Source organism: Sorex araneus, chromosome 1 (genome assembly GCF_027595985.1).
Source record: "Sorex araneus isolate mSorAra2 chromosome 1, mSorAra2.pri, whole genome shotgun sequence".
Lineage (NCBI taxonomy): Eukaryota > Metazoa > Chordata > Mammalia > Eulipotyphla > Soricidae > Sorex > Sorex araneus.
The window spans coordinates 414831464-414849643 of record NC_073302.1 but is presented as its reverse complement, the minus strand read 5'-3'; the positions used below and the strand labels follow the sequence as shown (position 1 = coordinate 414849643).

General features: G+C 41.0%; 1 pseudogene; it reads right to left on the bottom strand.

Annotated features, from left to right (window-relative positions):
- Positions 1–8962, bottom strand: part of LOC129402434 (glyceraldehyde-3-phosphate dehydrogenase-like) — a 101807-nt pseudogene extending 92845 nt beyond the window's left edge.
- Positions 8963–18180: the final 9218 nt, after the last annotated feature.

Genomic DNA, 18180 nt, shown 5'->3' with positions numbered 1-18180 from the left:
CCTTATAAACACTTTTGACATGTGTAATTATTATTATTATTATTATTATTATTATTATTTGCTTTTTGGGTCACACCCGGCAATGCACAGGGTTACTTCTGGTTCTGCACTCAGGAATTACTCCTGGCGATGCTCAGGGGACCATATGGGATCCTGGGAATCAAATCTGGGTCTGCCGCATGCAAGGCAAATGCCCTACCTGCTGTGCTATTGCTCCAGCCCCAACATGTGTAATTAATTTTATTACAGAAATTTTTCCCTCTAACTTTTCTTTCTTTAATTTTCTAGAAATTAGTTAAAAATACTTTAGATAATTATGAAACATTTCATAAACAAATTATTTCATAAACAAACCACAGACAAAGTGTTTATGGTTCCAATATACAAAATTGCTGCAGCACCAAAGTACCCGTAATCGACCACCACTGTTCCTATGTCACCTCTAGTCTGGTCTTCTCCCCCACCCCTCCACTATTTGGTAATTGATTTTGTGCATTTTTAGGAATTAATAATGAAAGTGATCATTTAAACTCCATCTAGCTCCAGGGTTCAGTTCCCTATAGCAAACATAGTTAAGCAAATTCTGGTAAAGTGAGAGGCAGATTCCCAGCAATAAGAGGCACTATATTGTATTGTGAAGCGCTTCATCATTTCATAGGAGAGAAGGATCATGTGAGAATTCCCTCAGACTTTCTTGGTCCTCCAGGAGCAAAAAGAAGTATGATTAAAGCCACAGTGAGTCCAATTGAGATGGACTTTGAAACAGTCAGAAAGCTGTTCACATGGAGTACTTAGTAATAAAAATAATGAGACTCATCTCTAATCTCTAATCTTCTCTAATATAATCTCTAATCTCATTAAAATCTTTCACTTTTTCAGATGAGGAAAAATAAGAGCTGTATATTGAAAAGAAACTTGTAGTAGTTGCAGATTAGAATATAGCATCTGATGTGGCCAGTTGTCTCGTCTCACCCCTTGTGTCACTTAACATTCTGCTTTTATACAACTATTTGCCCGTGGTGTTTAAGGGGAGCTTTCCTTCTTAAATTGGCTTCTTCCCATATATTCTTTAGGTCTGGAAAACAGTCTAATATCAGTGAGGAGTCACTATATTTGATTAAAATATGAACGGATTATCCAACGTTCCAAGGTACATGACCCTGCCAACTTTACTCCCCTCTTCTTTGGGAGATCAGCATCGCCTCGCTATTTCAGTATTTCAAAGCAGAGTTAACATTCCTGTCCAGGGAATGACTGATTCTCCTGGGTGTGTTTCTGTGTGCACGGCTTGTTCTTTTCAACAATCTCTCTGTGAGTTCCTGGAATGTGAGGACAGTTTTCTTCTGAAGAAACCACTGGCCTTCATATTGCTATTTTTGGTTTAGAATTTACCTTATAAACTAGTGTGGAAATCTATTTGAGCTCCATTTTAAATTTATGACATATCACTTTTTCAGTGGTAATAGAAGTTGTTAAAATTTTTTCTTCCACCCAGTTTTGGTTATAATTTGCTCTTTGCAATACCATGGCATCACTTTCTGTGGGCCATTAAAAGCTGTTCTTTCCTCCGATTCTTCTAATAACCTTCGTATCAACTTTCCTATGCTTTGCTATTTCCATAATGTTTTCCTGATATTAAAAGAGATTTCTTTATCATTTAAAATTAGTAATTGGTTAACTTGGGTAATTATAGGATGCAGTGGCAGGCAGGCCTTAGATTCTATGATTCTAAAGGAAAGGTAGAGCAGAGAAAAGTGAGATTTCCTTCTTCTAATCCAGAGCATAATCACTTAAACAGAACATGGGGCACAGAGTGAACAGTCAAGGTCACTTCTAGAAATTTTCTTGGGTCAAATCTGGAAAAAACCCGAGTGCCCAAGAACAGATGACTAGTTAAAGAAACTTTGGTACATCTATGCTATGGAATACTATGCAGCTGTTAGAAAAGATGAAGTCATGAAATTTGCATATAAGTGGGTCAACATGGAAAGTATCATGTTAAGTGAAATGAGTCAGAAAGAGAGGGACAGGCATAGCACTCATTGCACTCACTGAGTGGAATATAAAGTAACAGAATGGGAGACTAACACACACTACTAGTAGAGATAAGGACCAGGAGGTCTGCTTCATAGCTTGGAAACTGGCCTCACATGCTGGGGGAGAAGGTAGCTCAGATAGAGAAGGGAACACCAAGTAAAGGATGTTGGGAGGACCCATTTGGGTTGAAAGATTCAGACGAAAAGTAAACTATAGACCGAACTTGATGGCCACTCAATACCTCTATTGCAAACCACAACACCCAAAAGGAGAGAGAGAGAGAGAGAGCAAAAGAGAATGCCCTGCCACAGAAGTGAGGTGGGGTTGAGGGGACGGGATGGGGGTTGTGGGAGGAATGCTGAGACCATTGGTGTTGGAAAATGAGCACTGATGGAGGGATGGGTACTAGATAATTGTATTACTGAAATGCAAGCACGGAAGTTTGTAAGCCTGTAACTGTACTTCACGGTGATTCACTAATAAAAAAAAAAAATCCCCCCTTGGGTCATGTTAGAGCTAACAGTGGTCACAACAGTACAGAAGTCATCTGCTTCTGAAATTACTGGGGGAGTACTCTCACCCCCAAACAGTCTGAACTGTATTTGAGAAGTTTTAGGATGATCCGTGGTGTAAAAGTAAGTACTCCTGTAGCTTCTGATGATGCTTAAAGAAAATAAAACCTCTATCATTGAGGCAGGTAATTTTCTCAGGAAAATGTGGCACAGAGACCAGGCTTTAGTGCTATCATTTATTCTTTTATTTACTTAACACATTTTGGTTTGAGGGTCATACCCATTTGTGCTTAGAGCTCTGCATTCAAAGTCCTGGCTCTGCATTCAGGGCTCTGCATTCAGGGTCACACCTGGAGGGCTCAGGGGACTGTAGGGGGTACCAAGAATCAAACCTGGGTCAGAATCATGCAAGGCAAATAACCTACCCACCATACCTTCTCTCTGGTCCCTCATTTCTCCTTCTAATATATGGAAACACAAGATACAGAGAAATACCTTTGTATTGAAATGTCTTTCAAGGTCTTAATTAATAAGCGATAAAGTCAGAATTAATTCTAGACAGTCTGGCGAGGCTCAGATAAAATTGGCATGGCATTTATTTAAATTCAGTAATTAGAGAGAAAGGATTACTCCATTATTATTCAAATGATTGCTCCAAGTAATGGAAATAAATGAATGAGTTATTATAGGGTAGCATAAGTTGTTGTCACAACAAGATGGAAAGATATCTCTGGCAAGGGTCATATAAGAATATTTTGCATTCAGAGTTGGAAAATTTGAAACTGCCTTATGTACACAAGATTAAGATAATATTTATTTCAGCAAAGTATTTTGAGTTCATTTTTATAATCAAGTGTTTGGAAAATCTGACCATTTTTTAGCATTACTCATGTAATCTATTTTAACATTAGTGTTCTACATTTTAAAAAATAAAGTTAGAGGTTGGGTTTAAGGGAAGACTTTCTTAAAGCAAATATTGTTTCCACTGTTATGTTGTTTAATTTTACCAAGCTAGTATCCAAGTTAACCCTGAAAAACAAGTTCTGCAGATTGTGAAATTTAGAAAGGTTAAAACTAATAACTAATATTCTTGAGGAATCTTAAAATCTCATCCTTTAAGTTATTTTCAATAAGTTTTGAGAAAATATACAAAATTCTCTGTGGTTAAATTTTAGGAAGTCAAATAGTATCTACAGCTCACTAATATTGCCTTAGAATCTATTATTAGTGTAAGACACCTATAAGAATTTTTCTTCTAAATTTGAGTCTAAGGAAGTCACTACTATCAGTATTCCTTTTGGGAGACTCTATCTCAGGAATATTTTTAGATATTCTATTTAGAGATTAAGTTCTATGCCAAAGATAAAGTTGTAGATTTTCATACTCGAGGTCGTTAAAATGAAGTTATTTTCATTTCATTGAAAAGGTTACAGAGACTATCTCATGTTAAGATATCTTCAAAACCTCAAACTCTAGTTCTCTTTGTGAAATTCCAGCACAATTTCCCAGGCGTGTCTCTTAAATGTAATATCGGGTCTAAAAAAAGAAAAATCACAGAACAACTTATCACCTTCTCTCAACTTGTTCCTCCTTGGCTCTGTCCCCCTTCCATCACTAACAATGAGCATGTACAGCCATCATTGATTTATATTTTGGTAACAGTTGGCTTTATAGGTGGAATTGTAGAATTACTTTTCTCAATGTTATTTTTAAATAATTTCAAATGTACAGAATTTATTTGTCCTATGATACTGAGTTTTTGAATAGTATGTCCCTTTGCTTTTATGTATATCAATTTGAGTTTATCTAATGTTTCTTTGAGATTAATTTTAGGGGCTGGAGTGATGGCACAGCGGGTAGGGCGTTTGCCATGCACTCGGCCAACCCGGGTTCTTTTCCCTGCATCCCATATGGTCCTCTGAGCACCACCAAGGGTAATTCCTGAGCGCAGAGCCAGGAGTAACCCCTGTGCATTGCCAGATGTGACCCATAAAGCAAAACAAAAAAAAAAGATTAATTTTAAAGCCAGCACTTTAACATTAGTTTTAAAGTATAGCAGGTAGGGTGTCTGCCTTACACGTGGCAGACCTGGGTTCCATCCCAAGCATCCCATATGGTTCTCCCAAGCCCCACCAGGAGTAATTCCTGAATGCAGAGCACAAATTACCTCTGAGCATCACTTGGTGTGGCCAAAACAGCAAAATAAATAAGTAAATAGATTAGTTTTAGCTTATGCATTGCCAGAATATGATGTATGTGGTGCCGTGTCTTTAGTATATCTTATTAAGAGACTCATAATGCCAATTTTTATTGATGACATTAACTTTCATCACTTGATTAAGTCCTTCATCATCATCATCATCATCATCCTGTTGATCGTCAATTTTCTCAAGCAGTCTCAGTAACGTCTGTATTCATCCTAGCCCTGAGATTTTAGAAGCCTCTCTCTACTCGTCCCTTCCAATAGTGCCACATTGGAGGCTCTTTCAGGGTCAGGGGAATGAGACCCATCATTGTTACTGGTTTGGGCATATGAATACACCATGGGGAGCTTGCCAGGCTCTCCCATGCAGGCAGGAAACTCTCGGTAGCCTGCCAGGTTCTCTGAGAGGGAGAACTAGGCTATAAGATGTCTTCCGGGAGCTTGGTTTTACACACGGCACTGAGGGCAGTTTCTGTGTGTGACTACCTAGCTGCTGGAAAATGGGGGATCTGGGCAGAAAAGGCCCAGTCCTGATCCCAGCAGGCTTGGAGATCTCAGCCCCAAGTCTTGCACACCTGGGTTCCTCTGCCCGTTCCTTCATGCGTGAGGCTCATCTGAACATGTGGAGAGGGGTCTTGAGCATGGCTGTGGCTGGGTTCCAGAGGTCTTGGGCTGCCGGGGCTCTGCTCGGGATGGGGTGGGAAACTCAACCCACCCCCTCCACTGAGCCCCAGTGAAGACAGCTAGGCATGGGGGCAAGAGACTCTGATTAATTCCTTATTAATTTTTTATTTACTTCTGTATTCCCTGTGTTCAATTAGCCTGGAAAACTTCCAAATTCAGACTTTTTCTTATAGTCCCCAAGTCCTTGCTTAAACTGTTGTATTAGCTTTCCATCTCATTTCTTAACTCTGTCTCTCTTCAAACCTCTTTTCTCTAATCTTACCAATGTTGCATTTTTTGTGTGCTAGTTTGGACAAGAAGAATCTCCCTGACTTTCAACAATTAAGATTTTTAATCCTACTTAATTGTTTATAGTAGCATTTCCAAATCACCTTGTTTGGAATACCGATCTTTAAAATGGTCTATGCAAAAATAAATAAATAAATAAAGAGTATGTGAAACAAATAAGTGTGTAAAAGTTAATCTTTATTATCATGCTTTGTATCACGATCACGAAATCCCATTAATCACCGATTTCTCAGGCGGGCTCAGTAACCTCTCATTTTGTCCTTTCCCTGAGATCTTAGAAGTCTATCTCAACTTGCCTCCTAACAATGTCGCACTGGGGGCTCTTTCAGGGTCAGGGGAATGAGATCCAGATTGTTACTGGCTTTAGCATATGAATACACCATGGGAAGCTTGCAAGGCTGTCCCATGTGGGCAGGAAACTCTCAGAAGATTGCCAGTTTCTACCAGAGGGAGAAGTAGGCTACAAGATATCTGAGGCGGCATGTTTCTGGGAGCTTGCTTTTAAATCTCTGGATGTTGGCCGTTGATGGTATTACACACACCTGGGTTCCTCTGCCGGTACCTTCATGCAAGAGGCCCATCCGAACGTGTTTAGAGGGATCTGGTGGTCTTTGGCTGCCTGGAGCTCTAATCGAGGTGGGGAGGGAAGCAAGAGCCCATCCCCTCCGAGGCGCTCCGAGGAAGACAGCCAGGCATGCAGGCAAGATTCTCTCTGCATCACTCTCTTCTGAGAGCTTGCTCTTAAGTCTCTCTCTGGATGTTGACTGTTGATGGGATTACACACACCTGGGTTCCTCTGCCGGTACCTTTATGCGTGAGGCCCATCCGAACATGTGGAGAGGGGCCTTGAGCATGGCTGTAGCTAGGTTCTGGTGGTCTTTGGCTGCTGGGAGCTCTGCTCGGGGTGGGGAGGGAAGCTGGAGTCTATCCCCTCCGAGGGGCCCCGGGGAAGATAGCCAGGCATGCGAGCAAGAGACTCTCTGCTTTGTATAGACATATAGATGTGCATATTGAGAGGACTGGAAATTTCTGCAGGAGTAAAAGCTAGCATTTTTCAAATTTACCTGAACAAGAAACTTTTTTGTGAAGGTCACACTTCACAAATAATCCAAGAAACAAGTGGTTTATGGAGATATTCTTAATAAAAATATTGCTCTCTAGTCTATATGCCTTAGCAAGACTTACAATGAAATCCTTACCTCGATTCACTGGTCCATAGCCTGTCTCCATCTCCAGTGTCTCTCATTCATCAATCATAGATCCATGTTATTGCCTGTACTTCTGATCGCTGTTATAAAGTGAAGGCTCGCTAATACCCCTCCTTGGGTTTGATTTATATGTTACAGCACCTCGTCGAACTCAGGAAAATTGGTTACATATGAAATTACCAGTTTATTATTTTTAGAAGGATATCATTAAGGAACATATATAAAGCAGGAAAATAAATGTGGGCAGAGCAAGTGGCAGGAGTGCAGAAATGCCATCCTCTTCTTGGACACATCACCCTCTTTAAATGTCCACATGTTCACTAACCCAGAAACTTTCTGGGTTTTGCTAAGACCCCTACTGCATAAGCTTGGTTGCAAAAAATAAAGAGAGAGTGGGGCTGGAGCGATAGCACAGCGGGTAGGGCGTTTGCCTTGCACATGGCCGGCCCGGGTTCGAATCCCAGCATCCCATATGGTCCTCTGAGCACTGCCAGTAGTAATTCCTGAGTGCAAAGCCAGGAGTAACCCCTGTGCATCGCTGGGTGTGACCCAAAAAGCAAAAAAATAAAAAATAAAAAAAATAAAGAGAGAGAGAGAGAAAAAAAAATGGTCATTAATTAATCTCAAACGCCAGCCCCATTTCTTCCCTGGAGTGGGACTGAAACTTCCAACATCAATTCACTTCTTTGGTTCTACTGGAAAGCTCAGGTATGGTTGAAAGAGATCTGAAAATAACAAAAGACACTTTTATCTCTCATACCTTAGGAAATTCCAAAGGGTTTAGGGGCTCTAAACCAGGAACTGGACCAAGCACAAATATGTATTTCTTATTTGAAATTATATTATCCCTTCTTTTCCCAAACTACTTATAATCCTGTTAAAGATCAAGTTCAGGGGCCAAGGAGGTAGTACAGGGGTAAAGGTGTTTTGCAAGCAGTCTGTTGTGGTTTTATTCCCAGCATCGTGGTTCCATGCCTATAGCCCCCAACCAGCACCAATGTAGCCCAGGTAATCCTGGCAGGACCAGAGTATTGCTGCATTTTCTTGTCTTCAGATATGGGTCAACCTGTTTAGCTAATAGGGACTGAGTGGGGCCACCAGGGTCTTTTGAGCACTATTCAGGAGCCTCTCCTCCTCCCAAAATAAAGATCCAATTCAGATGTTGCTTCATATTTCAAAGTCATCTCTCCTCCCTCTTCCCTCTACTGGGGGCTTAACAAACAGTGTCATTATTATTTGTTTGCACATTGGCCTCTCACTCCAATAGTGGGTTTCTTGAGCTCAAAGGTTCCTTCTGCACGTGTAAACATTACAGAATTGGGCGAGTTTTGAGCGATAGTCAAAAACTGAACAGAGATGTGATGTTTTCTACATATTGATGAGATACACACGATGGCTAATTTTTCTGATCTGTTATATTCTGACTGCATCAGATAAAACATAGTGAAGGAACTTTAGGTATCAAGTCAAAATTATAAGTACCCCAAAATATATTCTTTATTATTCATTCCTTGTTTTCTCACATCATTCACCTATACCTGGAAATATGTTAGTAAAAGATATATAAGTAAATAATATCTTTTTTCCTGAATATTAGTCAAAACAGGCAGCATCATATTTAGTTCTATTTATAAGGTTATTAATTAAGATGCGTAATTTTGTTATATAGTAGCTATAGAATACTTTGAAGTACATATGCACTCTTCACTTCTCAAGTAAGGTTTGTTTTATTGTAGTTTGAGAGAATGTGCGAATTTTAAGGTAATTAACACAAATTTTCCAAGTCATTCTGTTCATTCAAAACACCTTTGCCAGCCTGAAGCCTCACCCTGCGCGTCTCGTGCACCCTGTCTTCCGATCTGGCTCTGTAACTGCTCCCATCCATCAGGTATCAAGACCATCCCTCGGCCACGCCCTCCCGTCCCCCACTTCCCGCCGCCGGCTGTGTCTGCGTTCCCGGAGTTCCTGAAGCCGCACCCCGCGTGCCCCACGCACACTGTCTTCCGATCTGGCTCTGTAACTGCGCCCATCCATCAGGTACCAAGATCTCTAACAGGAAGACACTGGGGCATGGCCTGTGTCTTAGTGGGCGTGGTCTCAAAGTGGGCGTGGCCTCCTGTCGAAGCAGCCTGCAGTTATCCTTTGTTACCTCAGCTCAATCGGTACTGTGAATTTCTTTGAAAATTCACTTTTGCGATCTCAAGCACTTATGCAAAATACCCATTAGCTTAGTTTGACACTATAAAAGTTGTCAGTGAATAAGGGAAGTTTAGCACAATCAGAGCCCCTTCTTTCCACAAGAGGGAACAGGAATAAATAACTACAAAGTTCCAACTCTATACTTCTGTAACAATATGAAGAAGCAGCAAAAATCCCCTCCACGAAGAGAGGGGGAAGAAAAGATACCAGAAACATCAACAGGGGCTACTCACATCTACGACCTCTCAGATAAACAATTCAGAGAGGAAATCTGGAGGAGAGTCGACCAACTCCAAGCAAACATGGAACAGACATCCAATAAATTAAGGGAGGAGATGAATGAAGCATTGGAACGGTCTACCAAGAAAATCCAGGAAGAAATGGGAGCAGAAATTTCAAACCTAAAAACGGAAGTCACACAAATAAAGGAATTGGTAGATGAATTAAAAATCTCACTAGATGCCCTCAACAGTAGAATGACTACAGCCAAAGACAGAATCAGCGACCTGGAAGATGAGCTGCAGAAAGCTTATAGACAACAACAAATCATGGCCAAAGACCTCAAAATGACTATAGAGCGAATCAGACCCCTGGGGGATGACTTCAAGAGGAACAACATAAGAATCATTGGAGTACCAGAACCACAGGGAAGTAACCCCAATGAAAAAAACACAGTCAAAGACATCATTGCTAAAAAATTCCCAGAACTGGAGAAGGCCGGCATCCAGATACAAGGAGTCCGAAGAGTACCAGCAAAAAGAGACCCAAATAAAAAGACTCCAAGGCAGATCAAAGTCAGAATGACGGATGCTATGGATAGAGACACCATTCTGCAAGCAGCAAGGTCAAAGAAGGAAATCACATACAAAGGAGCACCCCTCAGATTTACAGCCGACCTGTCAGAGGGAACGCTCCGAGCCCGAAGACAATGGTGGGACATAGTGAAAAAACTCAATGAAATGAATGCCTCACCTAGAATACTTTATCCGGCTAAACTCTCACTCAAACTCGAAGGAACCATACACTATTTCTCGGATAAACAACAGCTCAGGAACTTCATAGACTCAAAACCAACCTTGAAAGAAGGTCTAAAGGGGCTACTGTAAGACAAGGAAGAGCCCCATAAGAACAACAAATCCCACAGAAAGATGACACAAAACCCCATGACAATAATCTCTCTCAATGTCAATGGCCTAAATGCACCTATCAAGAGACACAGAGTGGCAAAATGGATCCGGAAATTAAACCCAACATTCTGTTGCCTGCAAGAAACACACCTGAACAAACAGAGTAAACATAGACTCAAAGTCAAAGGATGAAAAACAATCCTGCAAGCAAACAGCCCCCTTAAAAAAGCTGGAGTGGCCATCCTGGTATCTGACTACATAGATTTCAGGATGAAAAAGATTAAAAGGGACAGCGAAGGTCATTTTCTGTATATCAAGGGATATGTACAACAGGAAGAAATCACACTCTTAAACGTATATGTTCCTAATGAACGACCGGCTAAATATTTAAAACAACTCCTAACAGATTTCAAAGAGGATATCACTAACAGCACAATAGTAGTTGGAGACTTCAATATGGCCTTATTGCCTCTAGATAGATTGACAAGAACAAAACTCAACAAGGAAACACTGACTCTGAAAGAAGAGATTGAAGAGAGAGGCCTAATAGACCTATATAGGGCTTTACACCCCAAAAAGAAAGAATACACATTCTTTTCCAGTGCACACAGAACTTTTTCTAAAATAGACCATGTACTGGGCCCCAGAACATACCTCAATAGAATTGGAAAAATAGAAATTGTATCAATCATCTTTTCAGACCATGATGCGCTGAAGATAGAAGCTAACCACTCACAAATACGGAAAATCAAATCAAACACCTGGAAATTAAACAATTCAATGTTGAACAATGAGTGGGTCAGGAAGGAAATCAAGGAAGAAATCAAAAAATACTTAGAAACAAATGAGAATGAAGACATGAGCTACCAAAACCTATGGGACTCAGCTAAAGCCGTGTTAAGGGAAAAATTTATAGCTCTCCAAGCATTCCTCAGGAAGGAAGAAAGGGCCCACATAGATAGCTTGACTTCACGACTCAAGACCTTAGAAAAGGACCAGAAAAAGGAACCCAACTCAGAACAAAGGAAGGAAATAATAAAAATTAGAGCAGAAATTAATGACATCAAAACCAAAAAAACAATCCGAAAGATCAATGAAACAAAGAGCTGGTTCTTCGAGAAAATAAATAAGATTGATAAACTGCTAGCAAGACTCACAAAGAAAGAAAGAGAGAGAACTCTAATAAATCGAATCAGAAATGAAAAGGGGGACATCATAATAGAAACCAGTGAGATTCAAAAGATCATTAGAGACTACTTTGAAGGTCTATATGCCACAAAAAAGGAGAACCTAAAAGAAATGGATGGATTCCTTGATTCCTACAATCTCCCAAGACTGAACAAAGAAGACTTGGAATACCTGAATAGACCCATCAATGTTAAGGAAATTGAAACTGCAATCAATAACCTCCCCAAAAACAAAAGCCCAGGCCCAGATGGTTTCACTGGTGAATTCTTCCAAACATTTAAAGAAGACCTGTTGCCAGTTCTCCTCAAACTTTTCCAGGAAATTGAAAAAACAGGAACTCTTCCAAACAGTTTCTATGAAGCACACATCTCCCTAATACCAAAAGCAAACAAAGACACCACTAAGAAAGAAAATTACAGACCAATATCCCTGATGAACACTGATGCGAAGATCCTCAACAAAATATTACCAAATAGGATCCAACAACTCATCAAAAAGATCATACATCATGACCAAGTGGGATTCATCCCGAGGATGCAAGGATGGTTTAACATTCGGAAATCAATCAACATAATCCATCATATCAACAAAAGTAAAGATTAAAACCATATGATCATATCAATAGATGCAGATAAAGCATTTGACAAGATCCAACATCCTTTCATGATAAAAACCCTCACCAAAATGGAATTTGGAGGAACTTTCCTCAAGATAGTCGAAGCCATCTACCACAAGCCTACAGCAAGCATTATCCTCAACGGGGAAAAACTAAGGGCCTTTCCTCTAAGATCTGGCACAAGACAAGGATGCCCACTCTCACCACTCCTCTTCAATATAGTACTGGAAGTACTTGCGATAGCTACTAGACAAGAAAAAAAGATTAAGGGCATCCAGATAGGAAAGGAAGAAATCAAACTCTCACTATTTGCAGATGATATGATACTATATCTAGAGAAGCCTAAAGCCGCTACTAAGAAACTCTTAGAAACAACAGACTTATACAGTAAAGTTGCAGGCTACAAAATCAATACCCAAAAATCCATGGCCTTCCTATACGCAAACAATGAGGCAGAGGAAAGGGACATGAAAAAAGCAATCCCATTCACAATCGTGCCCCAGAAAATCAAGTACCTCGGAATCAGCCTAACCACGGAAGTAAAAGACCTCTACAAAGAAAACTATAAAACACTACTCCATGAAATAAAAGAGGACATGAGGAAATGGAAACATATACCCTGCTCGTGGATAGGGAGAATCAATGTTGTCAAAATGGCAATACTCCCCAAAGCATTATACAGATTCAACGCGATCCCTATAAGGATACCCATGACATTCTTCAAAGAAACGGATCAAGCAATCCTAAAATTCATATGGAACAACAGACGTCCCCGGATAGCTAAAACAATTCTTGGGAAAATGATGATTGGAGGCATCACCCTCCCCAACCTCAAACTTTACTACAAAGCAGTAACAATTAAAACAGCATGGTACTGGAACAAAGGCAGAGCCGTAGACCAATGGAACAGGATGGAATATCCCTACACACAACCCCAAATGTATGATCATCTAATCTTTGATAAGGGAGCAAGAGATGTGAAGTGGAGCAAGGAAAGCCTCTTTAACAAATGGTGCTGGCACAACTGGACAACCACATGCAAAAAAATGGGCTTAGACCTTGACCTGACACCATGCACAAAAGTCAGATCAAAATGGATTAAAGACCTCAACATCAGACCACAAACCATAAGGTATATTGAAGACAAGGTCGGCAAAACCCTCCACGATATTGAAGATAAAGGTATCTTCAAAGATAACACGGAACTAAGCAATCTAGTAAAAGCAGAGATCAACAAATGGGACTACATTAAACTAAAAAGCTTCTGCACCGCAAAAAATACAGTGACCAGAATACAAAGACTATCCACAGAATGGGAAAGGATATTTACACAATGCCCATCAGATAAGGGGTTGATATCAATGGTATATAAAGCACTGGTTGATCTCTACAAGAAGAAAACATCCAACCCCATTAAAAAATGGGGCGAAGAAATGAACAGAAACTTTACCAAGGAAGAAATACGAATGGCCAAAAGGCACATGAAAAAGTGCTCTACATCACTAATCATCAGAGAGATGCAGATCAAAACAACCATGAGATACCACCTCACACCACAGAGACTAGCACACATCCAAAAGAACAAAAGCAACCACTGTTGGAGAGGATGTGGGGAGAAAGGGACCCTTCTACAGTGCTGGTGGGAATGTCGACTCATTCAGCCCTTTTGGAAAACAATATGGAGGATTCTCAAAAAATTAGATATTGAGCTCCCATTTGACCCAGCAATACCACTGCTGGGAATATATCCCAGAGAGGCAAAAAAGTATAGTTGAAACGACATCTGCACTTATATGTTCATTGCAGCACTGTTTACAATAGCCAGAATCTGGAAAAAACCCGAATGCCCTAGAACGGATGACTGGTTGAGGAACCTTTGGTACATCTATACAATGGAATACTATGCAGCTGTTAGAAAAAAGGAGATCATGAATTTTGTATATAAGTGGATCGGCATGGAAAGTTTCATGCTGAGTGAAATGAGTCAGAAAGAGAGAGACAGACATAGAAAGATTGCACTCATCTATGGTATATAGAATAACAGAGTGGGAGACTAACACCCAAGAATTGTAGAAATAAGTACCAGGAGGTTGACTCCATGGTTTGGAGGCTGGCCTCACATTCTGGGGAAAGGGCAACTCAGAGAAGGGATCACCAACTATAATGTAGTCGAAGGCCATGTGGGGGAAGGGAGTTGTGGGCTGAATGAGGGCTAGAGACTGAGCACAGTGGCCACTCAACACCTTTATTGCAAACCACAACAGCTAATTAGAGAGAGAGAACAGAAGGGAATGCCCTTCCACAGTGGCAGGGTGGGGTGGGGAGAGATGGATTTGGGGAGGGTGGGAGGGATGATGGGTTTACTGGTGGTGGAGAATGGGCACTGGTGAAGGGATGGGTTCTCGAACCTTGTATGAGGGAAACATGAGCACAAAACTGTATAAATCTGTAACTGTACCCTCACGGTGATTCACTAATTAAAAATAAAAAAAGTAAAAAAAAAAACTCCTTTGCCAGCTTTTTTTTTTTTTTTTTTTTTTGCTTTTTGGGTCACACCTGGCGATGCACAGGGGTTACTCCTGGCTCTGCACTCAGGAATTACCCCTGGCCGTGCTCAGGGGACCATATGGGATGCTGGGATTTGAACCTGGGTCGGCCGCGTGCAAGGCAAACGCCCTACCCACTGTGCTATCTCTCCAGCCCCACCTTTGACAGCTTTTGACAAACCTCAGATGCTTGAGGGTTTTGTGTAATTTAAGAAGGAAAAAAATTACTATTATTATTATTATTACTAATAAAAATTATTACTATGTTCATTTCTTTCAAATAAAATTTGAGCTTGATAGCACAATCATCAATTACACCTTACTAATAAATAAACTTACTATCTTCAACTTACTATAAAAAGGGGAAGGCAAATAGTGGAAGCAGCAAACTTACATCTAATCTTTTGTAAACTGACCTTGTTTACATTATGCGGTCTCTTTATTATAGTTTAAGATGTTATCTATCAAACTGAACAACTAAACCAAACCACAACACCCAAAAGGAGAGAGAGAGAGAGAGAGAACAAATCGGAATGTCCTGCCACAGAGGCGGGGGTGGGGTGGGGGGATGGGATGGGGGTGGGAGGGATACTGGGCTCATTGGTGGTGAAAAATGGACACTGGTGGAGGGATGGGCTCTCGAACATTGCATGAGGAAAAAACAAGCACGAAAAGGTGTGAATCTGTAACTGTATCCTCACTGTGACTCACTAAAAAAATTAATTAAAAAAAAAGAATTACTCAACAGATAATACAGGATAAATACAATGTAGCTTAATTGTGAGACTTAATATTTAAAGAAATTTATTTTTCTGGATTTAAAACTAATTTTAAAGATTTATCCAAAGAACTTTGCTTTGTATTTATTTGATAGTCATATGACTTATTTTTTCAAGAATGTTCATCTTTGTATAAAATGTTAAAAATAGCAACAGATTAAATAATATTCCTTGAATTATTTTATGATAAATATTATAATATAGCCAAAATTATTCCTTAAAAAAAAAAGAACTGGCACTTTCCGGCCCCGCGCGAGATCGACCCCGGAGGCAACTGAACCACTTTGGACACGAGCGGCGCCCCCAAATGCCTCCAAACTGTGTGCTGGGAGCTTCTGGCCCAGGCGCTGCCGGCGGGGTATGGTCTTTTCTCTCTCAGCTCTTTCTTTTTGAACGCAGCGAGGCAATAGCCGGTTTTTAGACTATACAGGAAGCCTGGGAAAGCCGATGGGGCGGGACTTCCGGATCCGCCCTGTGCCGGCCGACATTTAAGCACAGAGCCATGTGGGGCCGCTCCTTTCCGGCCCCGCGCGAGATCGACCCCAGAGGCAACTGAACCACTTTGGACATGAGCGGCGCCCCCAAAATGCCTCCAAATTGTGTGCTCGGAGCTACTGGCCCAGGCGCTGCCAGCGAGTGATACAGTTACCAAAAGAATTTTCCCTGGACTTCATATAGAAATCCAAAACCTAATATCTCTTGATTGTCAGCAACGTGTAAATGTTCTTTTTTGGCAGGGCTTACCGTGGGGGGAAACTCCAAACAATAGTACTGAGTTTTTTGTTGAAGGGTAAAAGATTGTAACGATAGAATTTTAGGCAGAATTTTCCCTGGACTTTATATAGAAACCCAAAACCGCGCGGCCGCGGCAGCCTAATGTCATCTAATCATCAGCAATATGAAATGGTTCCTTTGTAATGGGTTGGACTTTGGGGGGACCATAATAGGGTTAAAGTTTGTAGCGACATGTAATTTCTGGCTGTACTTTCCCTGGACTTTATACAGAAATTCAAAGCCGCGAGGCCGCTGCCATGGCCGCGCAACCTATTGTCATTTAATCATCACCAATATGAAATGGTTCCTTTTTAACGGGTCGGACTTTGGTGGGAAATCCTAACAAGAATAGTAAGTCTTTTGCTGAAATATTGAAGGTTACCAAAGTGGTAGCCATCTCTATAGACTGAACTAAGCCAGCTGAGAAGAAATATCTTTCTTTCTCGGGAAGAAACGTGGCATGGCGTTAACCATAGTATGATGTCCATTAAACTGACACGGATCTGGTGGCGTGGGAATGGGATACAAGGGAATAAATTATTATGTACTAGGAACAGCGGGACGCTGGTGGAATCTCGAGCTGGGGCCGATACCAGCGTATTACTTTTGGTTCCAGAAACTGCTTGCAGACATTCTACCAGACTATCAACTAATCCAGAGCCCCACGCCGGCTGATGACGGGAAATAACCATCTTTTTTGGTTTGTTTTCCCTTTGTCGGGCAGCGTGGTGATTACTAAACAGGCGTGATCTCGGTGGTGCGGGACGAGGGGGGAAAAAAATAGAAAAGTTATGTAACAAACAGCGGGACTTAATATCTCTACATTCTCAGCAATGGAGAGCCATCAAATGCTTCCTTGACAGTGGGACTGTCTTTTCTTTTTTGGGGGGAAACCCTAGCAACAATAGTGAGTTATGTGTTGAAACATGGACTGTAACCAAGATAAAGCGTAAACGAAGTGAAATTTATCACTTACAAGGGCGGGGACTGGGGGGCAGGAGGGAGCGGGAGGTATAATGGGGTGGTTGGTGATGGAATATGGGCATGGGTGAAGGGAAGGGTATTTGAGTATTGTATAACTGACATAATCCTGAGAACTATGTAACCCTCCACATGATGATTCAATAAAATTTAAATTTAAAAAAAAAAAAGAACTGGCAAAAACCTTTGTCATGGCAACTGTGTATTCTCCACGTGGTTTTCTGCCTCATCTCACCAGAGAATGGACTTTTACTACCCCCGCAGGAAATCAGGGTGATATAAAAAGATGAAGAAATGGACTATTTTCCAAATCAGAGACCCTGGAGGCAGAATGTGTACAACAGAGTTAGTGCCTGTCCCTTTGGAGACAATCTTGTGGGCGTCAACTTTTCCACAACAGGGGAAACACTGCGATTTTTCCACATTGCACTCCAGTTTGGGGAGAATATGCTTGAAGTCAGATGTTAAACTACACCCTGGATTTCTCTCTTCTATTTCAGATGCATTCCATGCAGATTATGGCAGAAGTGTAGGGTACACCACTCAGCCTCTCCACACACTATGATTCATAAGGAAACCCCTTTTATTGGCTGCCAACTATGGAGAGCTTGCAATTGCAGGATTCGAGAGGGCGTGGACTCAAGAGCAGAAGGAGCGGGGGCTGAGCAGAAAAGCTGCGCATTCCAGGTTGGCAAAAGTGAACAGCTTACGCTCACGAGGCGAGGCAGCGCTCCTGAGGCTGAAGAAGAGTCAAGGATAATGATAAATACTTTGGCCACGAGGCCAAGACATCTCTATGTTGCTATTTCTTCCTCTCGCACTCATTTTTCTAATATGTTTTCAAAGCGAAGTTATTGTAAAATTTCCAAAATCCTTTACTCAATGCCAAGGGCAAGCCAGTGTTATTCTTAGCTCTCTCTGCAGCTGTACTCTGATCTATCTCTAAAATCACAACTACACTCTTAATGCTGAAGAATGTGGTAGTTTGAATCGGCATTACCATACAAGGCAGCTTCAAATTCCTCGTGGTAACCTTTC